Genomic DNA, 17,590 nt, shown 5'->3' with positions numbered 1-17,590 from the left:
CAAGCCACCAGGGTCTGACAATCTAGATGGAAAATTACTGAGGATAATAGCAGACAATATTGCCACTCCTATTTGCCACATCTTCAATTTAAGCCTACTAGAGAGCATGTGTGTCATGTATTGTCATGTTGTGTCTTTCTGTCCTTTCCTTTCACCCTGTCTCCCTCTGCTGGTCGTATTAGGTTACCTTTTCTCCCCCGCTTTCCCCCAGCTGTTCCTTGTCTCCTCTTGACTACCTCGTCACCCCTTCTCCCACCTGTTCCCCTTTTCCCTCTGATTAGTCCCCTATATCTCTCTCTGTTTTTGTTCCTGTCCTTGTCGGATTCTTGTTTGTTGTGTTTCATGCCTGAGCCAGACTATCGTCATGTTTGCTGTAACCTTGTCCTGTCCTGTCGGAATCTGACGGTCTATCTGAGCCTACCACAGTTTGGTTATTAAAGAAGCTCTGTTTAAGTTAGTTCGCTTTTGGGTCCTCATTCACTCACCGTAACAGAAGAATCCGACCAAGAATGGACCCAGCGACTTCGGATCCTCTCCACTCAGCCGTCGAGATCCAGGGAGCGATGCTAGGCAGACACGAGCAGGAATTGTCTGCTGCTCGACATGCCGTTGAGACCCTGGCCACCCAAGTCTCCAACCTCACAGAACAGGTTCACCATCTCCGCCTCGATCCACCGGCCACTTCCAGGGCTTTCGAATCTCCGGAGCCCAGAATCAATAACCCGCCGTGTTACTCTGGGGAGCCCACTGAATGCCGCTCGTTCCTCACCCAGTGTGATATTGTGTTTTCTCTCCAGCCCAACACTTACTTCAGGAGCACTGCTCGTGTCGCCTACGTCATATCTCTCCTTATTGGACGGGCTCGTGAGTGGGGCACGGCAATCTGGGAGGCAAGGGCTGAGTGTACTAACCAGTATCAGGACTTTAAGGAGGAGATGATACGGGTTTTTGATCGATCTGTTTTTGGGGAGGAGGCTTCCAGGGCCCTGTCTTCCCTATGTCAAGGTAATCGATCCATAACAGACTACTCTATTGAGTTTCGCACTCTTGCTGCCTCCAGTGGCTGGAACGAGCCGGCTTTGCTCGCTCGTTTTCTGGAGGGTCTCCGCGCAGAGGTAAAGGATGAGATTCTCTCCCGGGAGGTCCCTTCCAGCGTGGATTCCCTGATTGAACTCGCTATTCGCATTGAGCGACGGGTTGATCTTCGTCACCGAGCTCGTGGAAAGGAGCTCGCGTTCTCCGTTGCCCCCCTCTCCGCATCACTACCATCTTCCTCTGCCGGCTCGGGAGCTGAGCCTATGCAGCTGGGAGGTATCCGCATCTCGACTAAGGAGAGGGAACGGAGAATCACCAACCGCCTCTGTCTCTATTGCGGTTCTGCTGGTCATTTTGTCACTTCATGTCCAGTAAAAGCCAGAGCTCATCAGTAAGCGGAGGGCTACTGGTGAGCGCTACTACTCCTGTCTCTCCTTCAAGATCCTGCACTACCTTGTCGGTCCATCTACGCTGGACCGGTTCGTCAGCTTCCTGCAGTGCCTTAATAGACTCTGGGGCGGAGGGCTGTTTTATGGACGAGACCTGGGCTCGGGAACATGACATTCCTCTCAGACAGTTAAGGGAGTCCACGGCCTTGTTCGCCCTGGATGGTAGTCCTCTCCCCAGGATTCAGCGTGAGACGCTACCTTTAACCCTCACTGTTTCTGGTAATCATAGCGAAACCATTTCTTTTTTGATTTTTCGTTCACCTTTTACACCTGTTGTTTTGGGCCATCCCTGGCTAGTTTGTCATAATCCTTCCATTAATTGGTCTAGTAATTCTATCCTCTCCTGGAACGTCTCTTGTCATGTGAAATGTTTAATGTCTGCTATCCCTCCTGTTTCCTCTGTCTCTTCTTCACAGGAGGAGCCTGGTGATTTGACAGGGGTGCCGGAGGAATATCACGATCTGCGCACGGTGTTCAGTCGGTCCAGGGCCACCTCTCTTCCTCCACACCGGTCGTATGATTGTAGTATTGATCTCCTTCCGGGAACCACTCCCCCCCGGGGTAGACTATACTCTCTGTCGGCTCCCGAACGTAAGGCTCTCGAGGATTATTTGTCTGTAGCTCTTGACGGCGGTACCATAGTCCCCTCCTCCTCTCCCGCCGGAGCGGGGTTTTTTTTTGTCAAGAAGAAGGACGGGTCTCTGCGCCCCTGCATAGATTATCGAGGGCTGAATGACATAACAGTTAAGAATCGTTATCCGCTTCCTCTTATGTCTTCAGCCTTCGAGATCCTGCAGGGAGCCAGGTTTTTCACTAAGTTGGACCTTCGTAACGCTTACCATCTCGTGCGCATCAGGGAGGGGGACGAGTGGAAGACGGCGTTTAACACTCCGTTAGGGCACTTTGAATACCAGGTTCTTCCTTTCGGCCTCGCTAACGCTCCAGCTGTCTTTCAGGCATTAGTCAATGATGTCCTGAGAGACATGCTGAACATCTTTGTTTTCGTTTACCTTGACGATATCCTGATTTTTTCACCGTCACTCCAGATTCATCTTCAGCACGTTCGACGTGTCCTCCAGCGCCTTTTAGAGAATTGTCTTTTTGTGAAGGCTGAGAAGTGCACTTTTCATGCCTCCTCCGTCACATTTCTCGGTTCTGTTATTTCCGCTGAAGGCATTAAGATGGATCCCGCTAAGGTCCAAGCTGTCATTGATTGGCCCGCCCCTAAGTCACGCGTCGAGCTGCAGCGCTTTCTCGGCTTCGCGAACTTCTATCGTCGTTTCATCCGTAATTTCGGTCAGGTGGCAGCTCCTCTCACAGCCCTTACTTCTGTCAAGACGTGCTTTAAGTGGTCCGTTTCCGCCCAGGGAGCTTTTGATCTCCTCAAGAATCGTTTTACATCCGCTCCTATCCTTGTTACACCTGACGTCTCTAGACAGTTCGTTGTCGAGGTTGACGCGTCAGAGGTGGGCGTGGGAGCCATTCTTTCTCAGCGCTCCCTCTCTGACGACAAGGTCCACCCATGCGCGTATTTTTCTCATCGCCTGTCGCCGTCGGAACGTAACTATGATGTGGGAAACCGCGAACTGCTCGCCATCCGGTTAGCCCTAGGCGAATGGCGACAGTGGTTGGAGGGGGCGACCGTTCCTTTTGTCGTTTGGACTGACCATAGGAACCTTGAGTACATCCGTTCTGCCAAACGACTTAATGCGCGTCAGGCGCGTTGGGCGCTGTTTTTCGCTCGTTTCGAGTTCGTGATTTCTTATCGTCCGGGCTCTAAGAACACCAAGCCTGATGCTTTATCTCGTCTCTTCAGTTCTTCAGTAGCCTCCACTGACCCCGAGGGGATTCTCCCTGAGGGGCGTGTTGTCGGGTTGACTGTCTGGGGAATTGAGAGGCAGGTAAAGCAAGCGCTCACTCACACTCCGTCGCCGCGCGCTTGTCCTAGGAACCTTCTTTTCGTTCCCGTTCCTACTCGTCTGGCCGTTCTTCAGTGGGCTCACTCTGCCAAGTTAGCCGGCCACCCTGGCGTTCGGGGTACGCTTGCTTCCATTCGCCAGCGTTTTTGGTGGCCCACCCGGGAGCATGACACGCGTCGTTTCGTGGCTGCTTGTTCGGTCTGCGCGCAGACTAAGTCCGGTAACTCCCCTCCTGCCGGCCGTCTCAGGCCGCTTCCCATTCCCTCTCGACCGTGGTCTCACATCGCCTTAGATTTTGTCACCGGACTGCCTTCGTCAGCGGGGAAGACTGTTATTCTTACGGTTGTCGATAGGTTCTCTAAGGCGGCTCATTTCATTCCCCTTGCTAAGCTTCCTTCTGCTAAAGAGACGGCACAAATCATCATCGAGAATGTTTTCAGAATTCATGGCCTTCCGTCAGACGTCGTTTCGGACAGAGGTCCGCAATTCACGTCTCAATTTTGGAGGGAGTTTTGCCGTTTGATTGGGGCTTCCGTCAGTCTCTCTTCCGGCTTTCACCCCCAGTCTAACGGTCAAGCAGAACGGGCCAATCAGACTATTGGTCGCATCTTACGCAGTCTTTCTTTTCGCAACCCTGCGTCTTGGTCAGAACAGCTCCCCTGGGCAGAATACGCCCACAACTCGCTTCCTTCGTCTGCGACCGGGCTATCTCCTTTTCAGAGTAGCCTCGGGTACCAGCCTCCGCTGTTCTCATCTCAGTTCGCCGAGTCCAGCGTCCCCTCCGCTCAGGCTTTTGTCCAACGTTGCGAGCGCACCTGGAAGAGGGTCAGGTCTGCACTTTGCCGTTATAGGACGCAGACTGTGAGGGCTGCTAATAAGCGTAGAACTAAGAGTCCTAGATATTGTCGCGGTCAGAGAGTTTGGCTCTCCACTCAGAACCTTCCCCTTAAGACGGCTTCTCGCAAGTTGACCCCGCGGTTCATTGGTCCGTTCCGTATTTCTCGGGTCATTAATCCTGTCGCAGTTCGACTTCTTCTTCCGCGATACCTTCGTCGCGTCCACCCGGTCTTCCATGTCTCCTGTATTAAGCCCGTTCTTCGCGCCCCCGCTCGTCTTCCCCCCCCCCCCCCCATCCTTGTCGAGGGCGCACCCATCTACAGGGTCCGCAGGATTTTGGACATGCGTCCTCGGGGCCGTGGTCACCAGTACCTCGTTGATTGGGAGGGGTACGGTCCTGAGGAGAGGAGTTGGGTTCCCTCTCGGGACGTGCTGGACCGTGCGCTGATCGAGGATTTCCTCCGTTGCCGCCAGGTTTCCTCCTCGAGTGCGCCAGGAGGCGCTCGGTGAGTGGGGGGGTACTGTCATGTATTGTCATGTTGTGTCTTTCTGTCCTTTCCTTTCACCCTGTCTCCCTCTGCTGGTCGTATTAGGTTACATTTTCTCCCCCGCTTTCCCCCAGCTGTTCCTTGTCTCCTCTTGACTACCTCGTCACCCCTTCTCCCACCTGTTCCCCTTTTCCCTCTGATTAGTCCCCTATATCTCTCTCTGTTTTTGTTCCTGTCCTTGTCGGATTCTTGTTTGTTGTATTTCATGCCTGAGCCAGACTATCGTCATGTTTGCTGTAACCTTGTCCTGTCCTGTCGGAATCTGCCGGTCTATCTGAGCCTACCACAGTTTGGTTATTAAAGAAGCTCTGTTTAAGTTAGTTCGCTTTTGGGTCCTCATTCACTCACCGTAACAATGTGCCCTGGGGCCTGGAGGGAAGCTAAAGTCATTCCACTACCCAAGAATAGTAAAGCCCCCTTTACTGGCTCAAATAGCCGACCAATCAGCCTGTTACCAACACTTAGTAAACTTCTGGAAAAAAATGTGTTTCAACCAGATACAATGCTATTTTACAGTAAACAAAATAACAACAGAGTTTCAGCATGCTTATAGGGAAGGACACTCAACAAGCACAGCACTTACACAAATGACTGATGATTGGCTGAGAGAAATTGATGATAAAATTATTGTGGGGGCTGTCTTGTTAGACTTCAGTGCAGCTTTTGACATTATCGATCATAGTCTGCTGCTGGAAAAACGTATGTGTTATGATTTCATACCACCTGCTATAATGTGGATAAAGAGTTACTTGTCTAACAGAACCCAGAGGGTGTTCTTTAATGGAAGCCTATCAAATATAATCAAGTTACAATCAGGAATTCCCTAGGGTAGCTGTTTAGGCCCTTTATTTTTTTTTTTACTAATGACATGCCACTTACTTTGAGTAAAGCCAGAGTTTCTATGTATGCGGATGACTCAACACTATACACGTCAGCTACTACAGCGACTGAAATGACTGCAACACTCAACATAAAGATGCCGTTAGTTTCAGAGTGGGTGGCAAGGAATATGCTAGCCCTAAATATTTCTAAAACGAAAATAATTGTATTCGGAACAAAACACTCACTAAACCCTAAACCTCAACTAAATCTTGTACTAAACAATGTGGAAATTGAGCAAGTTGAGACGACTAAACTGCTTGTAGTAAACACTATATTGTAAACTGTCATGGTCAAATCATATTGATGCAGTATTACCTACAAAAAAGGAAATTTGCAATTGGCTCAGAACAGGGCAGCACGACTGGCCCATGGATGTACAAAGAGAGCTAATATTAATAATGTACATGTCAATCTCTCCTGGCTGAAAGTGGAGGAGAGATTGACATCATCACTACTTGTATTTCTGAGAGGTATTGACATGTTGAATGCACTGAGCTGTCTTTCTAAACTACTGGCACACAGCTCTGGCACACAATCAATAATGTGCTAGTTAGGCTGTAATCGTTTGCTGCAGGTTACACACATTATCATGATGAAACTGTGTGAAATTATATCCAATGTTGTGTAAGCTAGTTGGACAGAAAATTGAATGTTGTCGCCCTATGTGTAATAGCATAGCAAGCAACATAGTAACATAGGCTTACAAACATGTGTTATACTAGCCTATTTCATGACATGCATAATATTATACTCATAAAGACATGACATAGCTGCGTACCTTTATCTTTTGCTTGTTTCACCTCTTCTTCTTTCCTCTTTTTCCTAAACGGGGAACGTGATGGCTTAGACCTTTTCTTATCCATTTGTGTTGATTTGGCATCAATACATTACCCATCCCCCAACACTGTCAACCAAGAGTCAAGACTACATTACCCATCCCCCAACACTGTCAACCAAGAGTCAAGAGTAAACCAATTCACCTTGGTGGTGTGCAGACTGGTTTTATACTATTCTTAAGGATTTCGCACAAACCAGAAAAAATGCAACAATATGTTTGTGACACTACATATTCACAGTATTATGAATGAATTGTGGTTTGTTTGGTAGCATTTCGTAGTGTGACTGATTTGACTAATTGCATTAGTACTGTACAAAGTTAGAGGTGCCCTATTTGATAGATTCTCCTGCTCCCCCTACCTCGGGTTTCCAGTGGGAAGACCTGAGGTCAAACTACCCCCGCCCCCCTCCCCATCATGCACTTCTGAGTGGTAGACCTTCCCAGGCAGTAGCCTGACTAGCTCACAAACTAGAATCAGGGCGCCCACTCCGACAAGGTTAATTGACCCACAGTCCAACATGATGACATGATATCATTGACGTGACGTGCAAATGAGCGACAGAAAACCGGTCGCGCAAATGTCACCATTACAATTTTTTGGGTGCGGGCGCCCCGTACCGCCCCCGCCAAGATGCCGCCCTGGGCGGTTGCCCGTGTCGCCCATACCTAAATCCGCCGCTGCCTTGTGTGCTGCCATAGAGTTACATGAGAAGTGCCCATCTAAGAAGGCTCAAGGTCATTGGCCACAGATAAAATGATGTCAAATCACGTTACAAATCAAATCAAATCAAATTGTATTTGTCACGTACACGTGTTTAACAGATGTTGTTGCGGGTGTAGCGAAATGCTTGTGTTCCTAGCTCCAACAGTGCAGTAATATCTAACAATACAGTAAAGTAAATGAATGCAATTAAGAATATATAAATATTTGGACGAGCAATGTCAGAGCGGCATAGACTAAGATACAGTAGAATAGGACAGAATACAGTATATACATGTGAGATGAGTAATGCAAAATATGTAAACATTATTAAAGTGACTAGTGTTCCAATTATTAAAGAGGCCAGTGATTTCAAGTCTATGTATATAGGGCAGCAGCCTCTAATATGCTAGTGATGGCTATTTAACAGTCTGATGGCCTTGAGATAGAAGCTGTTTTTCAGTCTCTCGGTCCCAGCTTTGATGCACCTGTACTGACCTCACCTTCTGGATGATAGCGGGGTGGACAGGCAGTGGCTCGGTGGGGCGGCAGGTAGCCTAGTGGTTAGAGAGTTGAGCCAGTTACCAAAAGGTTGCGGGATCGAATCTCTGAGCTGACAAGGTAAAAATCTGTCTTTAACCCACTGTTCCCCGGTAGGCCGTCATTGTAAATAAGAAGTTATTCTTAACTGACTTGCATAGTTAAATAAAGGTTAAATAAATAAACTAAAAAATAACAATTAAATATCTACCGTGGCTTTGATTGGACTGGTCGTGTCAACATCATACTTTCAAAATAAATCTTAGCTATTAAGCTAGTCATCATCATGAATCAGGTCGACAATCTACCAGCAAATCCTTTTCTTTTCAATCCGTGTCATATGAATAGAAATTATAGATAAAACGTATGAGTGCTCATTGGTCATTTGACATCAACATTACACAACAAGTTGGAATTTGCAAATTCAACAATGAGTGGTTTGGAAAGAATCAGTGGCTAACTGCAAGCATTGCAATGAAAATGAGCTCAGACTGGAAAAATATGTTTTGAATGGTCATCCAACTCGGAATTCCAAGTCGGGAAATCTGGCCTCTTTCTAGATCTCCGACCTGAAGATCACTGACATCATGATTCAACCTTCTTTTTTTTCAAGTTCCCAGTTGTCTTGAAAGCACCATAAATCCAGAGAATGACAGAATTTGATGACAAAATATCCCCACAAGAAGGACCTTCCGCACTACCTTCCTGTTCAAGTGATCACAGCACTTGAGTACAGAGCACAGTGAGCACAGAGTCAAATTTACTGTATGCTGCTGCATAAACTATGTATAATGCCAGGGAGATATGTATACTGTAGTTAAGAAAGTAATACTACGTGTATGTTGTGTTGTAAGCTGTTACTACCCTAATAAGTTGGTCCACTTTTCCCTCATAATTTAGCCTACTGTTCTTACTTGGTGGTGCACATGTAGCCTATAGCTTTTCGAGAAATGTGAACATTGAATATTGTAAGCGCTTTCATTGTCTGCTTATATGCTCCCTTTATTTATCATACGGTTCTGACTTAGTGTACAGGGAGAATACTGTAAGAATAGCCCATAGTGCAAATAGTTATATTGACTACGTCCATCCTAGCTCGCTCATTAATGTCTTATTCAAAATTACAGATTGCCTCTTATCTGCTCGTCTTCCCCTTATGCCATAGCTTGTACATATCAATTGTCAGGAGAAACCACATTTGTTTAAGCAAGTCATCCATATCAACTATGTTTTTAAAGGCAGTAAATGAGGCTGAATGAACTGTTTTGCTGCCAGACAAGGCTCTGCTGATAGCCAGGTGTAGCAGTGGTCAGGATTCACTCCATGGTGCTGAAAAGAAAGCTCTGCTGTTGGGACAGCTTTACAGTGCCTTGCGAAAGTATTCGGCCCCCTTGAACTTTGCGACCTTTTGTCACATTTCAGGCTTCAAACATAAAGATATAAAACTGTATTTTTTTGTGAAGAATCAACAACAAGTTGGACACAATCATGAAGTGGAACGACATTTATTGGATATTTCAAACTTTTTTAACAAATCAAAAACTGAAAAATTGGGCGTGCAAAATTATTCAGCCCCCTTAAGTTAATACTTTGTAGCGCCACCTTTTGCTGCGATTACAGCTGTAAGTCGCTTGGGGTATGTCTCTATCAGTTTTGCACATCGAGAGACTGAATTTTTTCCCCATTCCTCCTTGCAAAACAGCTCGAGCTCAGTGATGTTGGATGGAGAGCATTTGTGAACAGCAGTTTTCAGTTCTTTCCACAGATTCTCGATTGGATTCAGGTCTGGACTTTGACTTGGCCATTCTAACACCAGGATATGTTTATTTTTGAACCATTACATCGTAGATTTTGCTTTATGTTTTGGATCATTGTCTTGTTGGAAGACAAATCTCCGCCCCAGTCTCAGGTCTTTTGCAGACTCCATCAGGTTTTCTTCCAGAATGGTCCTGTATTTGGCTCCATCCATCTTCCCATCAATTTGAACCATCTTCCCTGTCCCTGCTGAAGAAAAGCAGGCCCAAACCATGATGCTGCCACCACCATGTTTGACAGTGGGGATGGTGTGTTCAGCTGTGTTGCTTTTACGCCAAACATAACATTTTGCATTGTTGCCAAAAAGTTCAATTTTGGTTTCATCTGACCAGAGCACCTTCTTCCACATGTTTGGTGTGTCTCCCAGGTGGCTTGTGGCAAACTTTAAACAACACTTTTTATGGATATCTTTAAGAAATGGCTTTCTTCTTGCCACTCTTCCATAAAGGCCAGATTTGTGCAATATACGACTGATTGTTGCCCTATGGACAGACTCTCCCACCTCAGCTGTAGATCTCTGCAGTTCATCCAGAGTGATCATGGGCCTCTTGGCTGCATCTCTGATCAGTCTTCTCCTTGTATGAGCTGAAAGTTTAGAGGGACGGCCAGGTCTTGGTAGATTTGCAGTGGTCTGATACTCCTTCCATTTCAATATCATCGCTTGCACAGTGCTCCTTGGGATGTTTAAAGCTTGGGAAATCTTTTTGTATCCAAATCCGGCTTTAAACTTCTTCACAACAGTATCTCGGACCTGCCTGGTGTGTTCCTTGTTCTTCATGATGCTCTCTGCGCTTTTGACGTACCTCTGAGACTATCACAGTGCAGGTGCATTTATACGGAGACTTGATTACACACAGGTGGATTGTATTTATCATCATAATCATTTAGGTCAACATTGGATCATTCAGAGATCCTCACTGAACTTCTGGAGAGAGTTTGCTGCACTGAAAGTAAAGGGTCTGAATAATTTTGCACGCCCAATTTTTCAGTTTTTGATTTGTTAAAAAAGTTTGAAATATCCAATAAATGTCGTTCCACTTCATGATTGTGTCCCACTTGTTGTTGATTCTTCACAAAAAAATACAGTTTTATATCTTTATGTTTGAAGCCTGAAATGTGGCAAAAGGTCGCAAAGTTCAAGGGGGCCGAATACTTTCGCAAGGCACTGTATGTAGGTTTGTGGGCACCGTTATAGTGCAGTTAATGTATTGTTTAGTGCTGTGTTGTGTTGTGTAGTGGCTTTGCTGGCATGCATCTACAACATTTGTTTTGAGTTTGCCCCACCAAGATTTACATGTTGAAATCGCCACTGGTGGTATACAGTTGAAGTAGGAAATTTACATACACTTAGGTTGGAGTCATTAAAACTTGTTTTTCAACCACTCCACAAATTTCTTGTTAACAAACTATAGTTTTGGCAAGTCGGTTAGGACATATACTTTGTGCATGACACAAGTAATTTTTCCAACAATTGTTTACAGACAGATTGTTTCACTTATAAGTCACTGTATCACAATTCCAGTGGGTCAGAAGTTAACATACACTAAGTTGACTGTGCCTTTAAAAAGCTTAGACAATTCCAGAAAATTATGTAATGGCTTTAGAAGCTTCTGACAGGCTAATTGACATCATTTGAGTCAATTGGAGATGTCCTTGTGGATGTATTTCAAGGCCTACCTTCAAACTCAGTGCCTCTTTGCTTGACATCATGGGAAAATCAAAAGAAAATAGCCAAGACCTCAGCATTTTATTTGTAGACCTCCACAAGTCTGGTTTATCCATGGGAGCAATTTCCAAATGCCTGAAGGTACCACAGTCATCTGTACAAACAATAGTACGCAAGTATAAACACCATGGGAGGTTTGCAAGCCGAAGAACACCATCCCAACCGTGAAGCACGGGGGTGGCAGCATCATGTTGTGGGAGTGCTGCAGGAGGGACTGGTGCACTTCACAAAATAGATGGCATCATGAGGAGGAAAATGATGTGGATATATTGAAGCAACATCTCAAGACATCAGTCAGGAAGTTAAAGCTTGGTCGCAAATGAGGTCTTCCAAATGGACAATGACCCCAAGCATACTTCCAAAGTTGTGGCAAAAGGGCTTAAGGACAACAAAGTCAAGGTATTGGAGTGGCCATCACAAAGCCCTGACCTCAATCCCATAGAAGATTTGTGGGCAGAACTGAAAAAGCATGTGCGAGCAAGGAGGCCTACAAACCTGACTCAGTTACACCAGCTCTGTCGGGAGGAATGGGCCAAAATTCACCCAACTTATTGTGGGATGCTTGTTGAAGGCTACCCGAAACATTTGACCCAAGTTTAACACTTTAAAGGCAATGATACCAAATACTAATTGAGTGTATGTAAACTTCTGACCGACTGGGAATGTGAAATAAAAGCTGAAATAAATCATTCTCTCTACTGTTGTTCTGACATTTCACATTCTTAAAATAAAGAGGTGATCCTACCTGGCCTAAGACAGGGAATTTTTACTAGGATTAAACGTCAGGAATTGTGAAACACTGAGTTTAAAAACGTATTTGGCTAAGGTGTATGAAAACTTCTGACTTCAACTGTATGACCAGCGGCTAAGGGCTGTATCCAGGCACTCCGGTTTGCGTCGTGTGTAAGAACATCCCTTAGCCGTGGCATTTTGGCCATATACCAAAACCCCTCTGGGCGTAGTTCAACCTGTTTAGAAATAGGATATTGTAATAGTAATTAGGCTACGGAAATAAGTATTACATCTAGATTTAAGTGGTGGTTGAATAACAGGCTAATTAGGCTTCCTGATAATTATATAACATAATTACATCATTACATCATTATATCATTACAAACAGCAACAACTATTTGGTTGTTTTATGATTCATTTAAAATAGCACCACCTGCAAGACAGGTTTTTTCTGGTTAACACAGAACATATTACAAACATATTTCTTGCTTTGCAAACACAACAGTGGTAAAATATGTTTTTATGAATGTGACAACACTTGTGACACCATGGATTACATTTCTGACTCCACAGATTACATTTGGGACTTCCCGGATTACATTTGGGACTCCGCGGATTACATTTGGGACTCCGCGGATTACATTTGTGACTCCACGGATTACATTTGTGACTCCACGTGTTACATTTGTGACTCCATGTGTGTTAGAATTAGGGGTGTTTGACAGCTGACAATGTTAACTTATTCCCATTAGCACCTACTCCATCATCTCTGTTGATTTATTTGCTGGCTCCTCTGTGTATAGGCAGTTAGTTATTGCATCTGTTCCTCTCTATGGGGGTAAGGAGGGAAATGTGTGTGAGATGGGATGGTGGTGTTTCGGCCAAAAGGAATTCTGGCAGAAGACGTTTTTGTTCTGTTCCTTGAAGGCCAATGCAGGTTACGTACTAAAATAACAACTTCATACAACCAAATCTGAGTCGCAAATGGCATGATATTACCTAAAAGGTGCCCTAATTTTGACCAGAGCCCTATGGGTCCTGGTCACAAGTAATGCACTATATAGGGAAAAGGGACACAGCCCAAGTCTCATTTTTGGAATTCCTGCTGCAGGTCACAGTCATCCAGATCCATTTGGCATCCAGGTCCAATACCAAGACTGTGCTGGAGATTGACAATGCCAAGCTTGCTTCTGAGGACTTCAAGATGAAGTAAGGGGCTACTAACGACTATGAATCATGACACACTATTCACATAAAACATTTGTCTTTCACTCAAGGCTTTAAACAACACACTCTGAGTCGAAGTTACCCTTTTCGATACAGAACCAGAATCAGCCTAGCCAAGCTAAATCCTATCCATAACTATTCGTGAGGAAAAGGCAAAACTGATCAATGGTTGTGTCCGATTACCCACACTAGCTAGCTTATAACATACTTAAACTGCATACTAATTTTGGCGTTTGATCTACCTGTAGTAGAATTCACTTGTCTTTTCCCGACTCACGTGTTTGACAACAGATTAATTGACACGCTGTACCAAAATGAACGAGTGGTGGGTGTCAATGCATTCGCGCATTAGATGATGCATTTGGATTACTATTTTCAAATGTAATTTATTTTTTTGCACACTATTTAGTACGCTAGTATGGGTGTTCAGACACTGCCAGTGTCAAGCCATCCCTACTTCATAGACAAAGCAAAAGACTACAATCTTAAAACATATTGGTAGCCTGTGTGACCTTAGCATGACCTTTGACCTGCTCAGGTATGCGAAAGAGCAGCCCATGAGGATGGCAGTGGAGGCAGACATCAGTGGTTTGAGGAGGGTCCTGGATGACATGAACCTGGGCCGCTCTGACCTGTAGATGCATTACGAGGGTCTGAAGGACGAGCTCATCATGCTCAAGAGGAGCCACCAGGTAGGTGGTAACAGATTGTTCCGGGCCAACAGTTATTCACAGTACAACCACACTGTATAGCACAGGGGATCTGTTTTTCACAGTACACCCATTCAAAACCACAAAGCGTTAGCAACACCAATCTAACAAAATGCCATAACCTTCTTATCTTTGATGTCCACCAACGCCAACACGTTTTCACCTTCCTCCTCACAGCCACACCTACAGTATAACAGATATGTTTGTGCTAGTGAATCTGAATAGGAATGACATGCATATGTTTACTTGTTAATACTGACCTAATAGTGCAAACAGTACTAGAACAATATATTGTTTATTTGCTTAGTGTTCAGTGACGATATACAATGGACCCTACATGTATTTCATTCCACTTACAGCAGCAAAAAACTCACTTCAGCCGGCATCCACATGACAGTTGCTAGGCGGAAGGATATCATTGGCCACTAAGGAGTACTTAGCCCTGTTTTGTATGGGGTGTTATTGGAGCAGTTAATGTTCAGTACACAAATATGACATCTACCTAACCACTGCTGATATCACACCAGGATTTCCTTTACACAGATGGATGGGTGGTTTTTTTTACAACACAGTTCCTCTCCCCCTCCTCACACTTCCTAGTATTCTTACTTTCTTCCATTAACTCACTATTACCCTTTGTGTGACTTTTACATGCACAAATTCACACAGTTCATGTATGGTGAATAATGGGTAATATATTGACCAGTAGGAGACATTAGATTAGTTGACAATAGCTTAGTCCATTAGGTTAAAAGTCCTCTGGTTGAAAAACATGTAATCACACGTGTGGTGCTGCACTGTAATAGCAAATACTCAGATCTAAAACATTGAGACCTGTTTAATCGCTGTCAAGCTACTGTTGGTTGTTATGGTTACTACCTGAGGTTACGCCCTCTGACCTTTGACCTACAGGAGATTGCCCCGGTGAAGACCCACGTGGGCAGCCAGGTGAATGTATCAGTGGATGCTGCCCCATCCCAGGACCTGAACGCAGCGATGACCGAGATTAGGAAGCAATACAAGTCTGTGGCCATCAAGAACCGCAAAGAGCTGGAAGCCTGGTACCAGGGCAAGGTGAGCTGAATGACCAAGATATCTTTACTATATGAAGTCATTTATCTAAAAGAGTTATTCTCTAAAGGTTTTTTTTTTCTTCATAAGAATAATGCAATTCAGCTGCCCTAAAACATTTGAAGTGTCAATTAAAAAACATGTTTAAAGCATGAAGAAAGTTTATTCTCTGTATAGGATGAGGTCAATGATCTATTGATGCATGGAAATCAATTTAGAGACTGAATGAGTTGGCTCTGAGGTAAACCATGCTGACTAATGCTATTTATTTTAACCTGTATAGCTGGCCACAGTGGAGCTTGAAGTCATGACAAACAATGAGCAGCTGGTGAGCCGCCTCACAGAGTCCGAAGGACACATACACACACACACACATAAGCGCTTGCCATAAAAACCCAGGCATGGGTGATAGCATGTATGCCAGGTCTCTCTGCATGTCGTTATTCTGACACCCATAAATACCTTACTGACATTTTGAACTTGGCAACATTCCCACCTCAAAACTTGTGCAACGGTTTAACATACTGTGGTAGCATATCATTGGACAAGGCACCAGTATACTAACTAGTCCGCTCCAGGGGGAAGTTTTCCCTAAGTAAAGATCTAGGATCAGCTTCCCCTCCCCCAATCCTAAACGTAACCATTACTGGGGAGAAATGCAAAACTAACCCAAGATCAGTGTCTTGGTGCTACTTCACTCTTCACCCACTCATCCCTTCCACTCCCTCCTCCCCTGATAGAAATCCTCCCTGGAGGCCACGCTGGCAGACACCCAGAAACGCTACTCTGCTCAGCTGGCAGGGCCCCAGAGCATGGTGACTAGCCTGGAGCTCCAGCTCTCCCAGCTCCACGCCAACATCGCCCACAACAAGCAGGAGTACGACAATGTTTCTGAACCTCAAGACCCGGCTGGAGATTGCAGAGAACAGGAGGCTGCTGGACGGAGAGGACGACAGCTCCACCCAAGGTAAGCCATTGCATACAGCGGGCAATAAGCCTTTGTAGACTTCTTGCCAAATGCATCATCATGAGACTGATGAGACTTGGTCTTGCTTGATTTTAAGCTGAAAGCAAAATACTGTATCTTCAAAACTTGGAAGTTGACAATTATTTTGGACTGTATCAAAAGTGGACTAATGAAGAAGATATGAAGAAACAAAAATTGTTCTAAAATTATGCTTTAAAGTGCTCAGTATGAGTGTTGCAATGAGATTTACTCCATGTCCATTTTTGACTCCACAGGGGTTACCAAGATGATCACCGTGACCCAGACCATTGTGGATGGAAAGGTGATGGTTCTGTTAACAGAACCATCAATAAAGATTATGTGGTTGAATGAGAATGGGCTGTGTGGTTTCACTTGTTTCAGAGATATGAATGCTTTATAATAGACTGACTATATGAATCTGTGAGTATGGATGTCATAGCAGATACATTTTGTGTTCTCATTTCATATGACTTGATTTCAATTCGACATCTTTCCACCAAAACATGGTGTCCAGCACTAGAGTTGACTCCACAAACACTCTCCATACAGTATATAACTCTGAATCTAATGCTTGAAAAACTGACTGTTTGTTTAATAGAGATAGAATGATGTAATTTTGCCGACAGCCAGTGTGGCGGCCCTGCCACTCTGTCTGCCGAATTCTTTCTCTTTGCTCGTTTTCCTTGGTAGGATGTCAGGGGGCGGAGCCGGGAGGGTCGTCAGCGAGGTGGGACGCACCTGGGCTCGGGTGTGCCCCGGGGATAAGTACACCTTTCCCCGTTCATTGAGGAGACTCTCTCCACGCAGACACACTGTTATTTTTGGTTGTGGCATTTTGTGGTTTGTTTGTTTTGGCACCTCTCAACACCCCTCATTTTCACCATCTATGCATGCAACCACTCACTTACACTACTGAATACTGACTACACACCCCGTTGTTACTTGTATATAGTTTTAGTTAAGAAATATTTAGTTAAGAAATATATTTTTGTTTTTCCTTATCTCCACGTTGTCTCCCTCATGACTTCCACCGAAGGTGGTTCCTCTCCCTGTTCTGTTGGTGCTCGGGGGTCGGCGTCACCGGCCTACTAGCCATAACCGATCCATGTTTCCTTTTCCATTTGTTTTGTCTTTGGTTCATTCACACCTGGTTTTCATTTGCTTTAATTTATGTGTGTATATTTACCCCTGTTTCCCCGCTTAGGTTTGTGCGGGATAATTTTTCTTCTTGCTTGTGGAGGCTTTCCTCAGTGTATTTCGCGTGTGGTTATTATAGTAAGGTGCGTTGTGTTTTTGCGCCTTACGAGAATACTGTTACTTCCCATTGTTTTGGGGTATTGTACTGTACTGTGTTTTTGGACTTGCCCTGATTAAAATATACGCTACACTGACATCTCTGCTCTCCTGCGTTTGACTCCTCACCTACCTTCAGTGCGTAAACGCAACACCCTCTTTGTAACTGGTTACGAGCCGGTTCGTGACACTAGCAATCAGACTTCTTCTATTCACATTTCTATATTGCCAACTATTAAATTCAACTCAGCAGAAGGGAATGTCATAAATTACACTATTC

The 17,590-nt window shown here is 44.9% G+C and overlaps 1 pseudogene across 1 annotated transcript; it reads left to right on the top strand.

Moving 5' to 3' along the window:
- The first annotated feature begins 15,446 nt into the window (after window positions 1-15,446).
- LOC110495129 (keratin, type I cytoskeletal 18-like) lies at window positions 15,447-17,410 on the top strand (annotated as a pseudogene). Its single transcript, XR_016488128.1, has 3 exons — window positions 15,447-15,461; window positions 15,770-15,996; window positions 16,272-17,410. The product of XR_016488128.1 is annotated as a keratin, type I cytoskeletal 18-like (transcript).
- Window positions 17,411-17,590: the final 180 nt, after the last annotated feature.

This window comes from Oncorhynchus mykiss, chromosome 17, assembly GCF_057628025.1.
Source record: "Oncorhynchus mykiss isolate SJ-2025 chromosome 17, ASM5762802v1, whole genome shotgun sequence".
Taxonomy (NCBI): Eukaryota; Metazoa; Chordata; class Actinopteri; order Salmoniformes; family Salmonidae; genus Oncorhynchus; species Oncorhynchus mykiss.
This window is presented reverse-complemented; position numbering and strand designations above follow the sequence as displayed.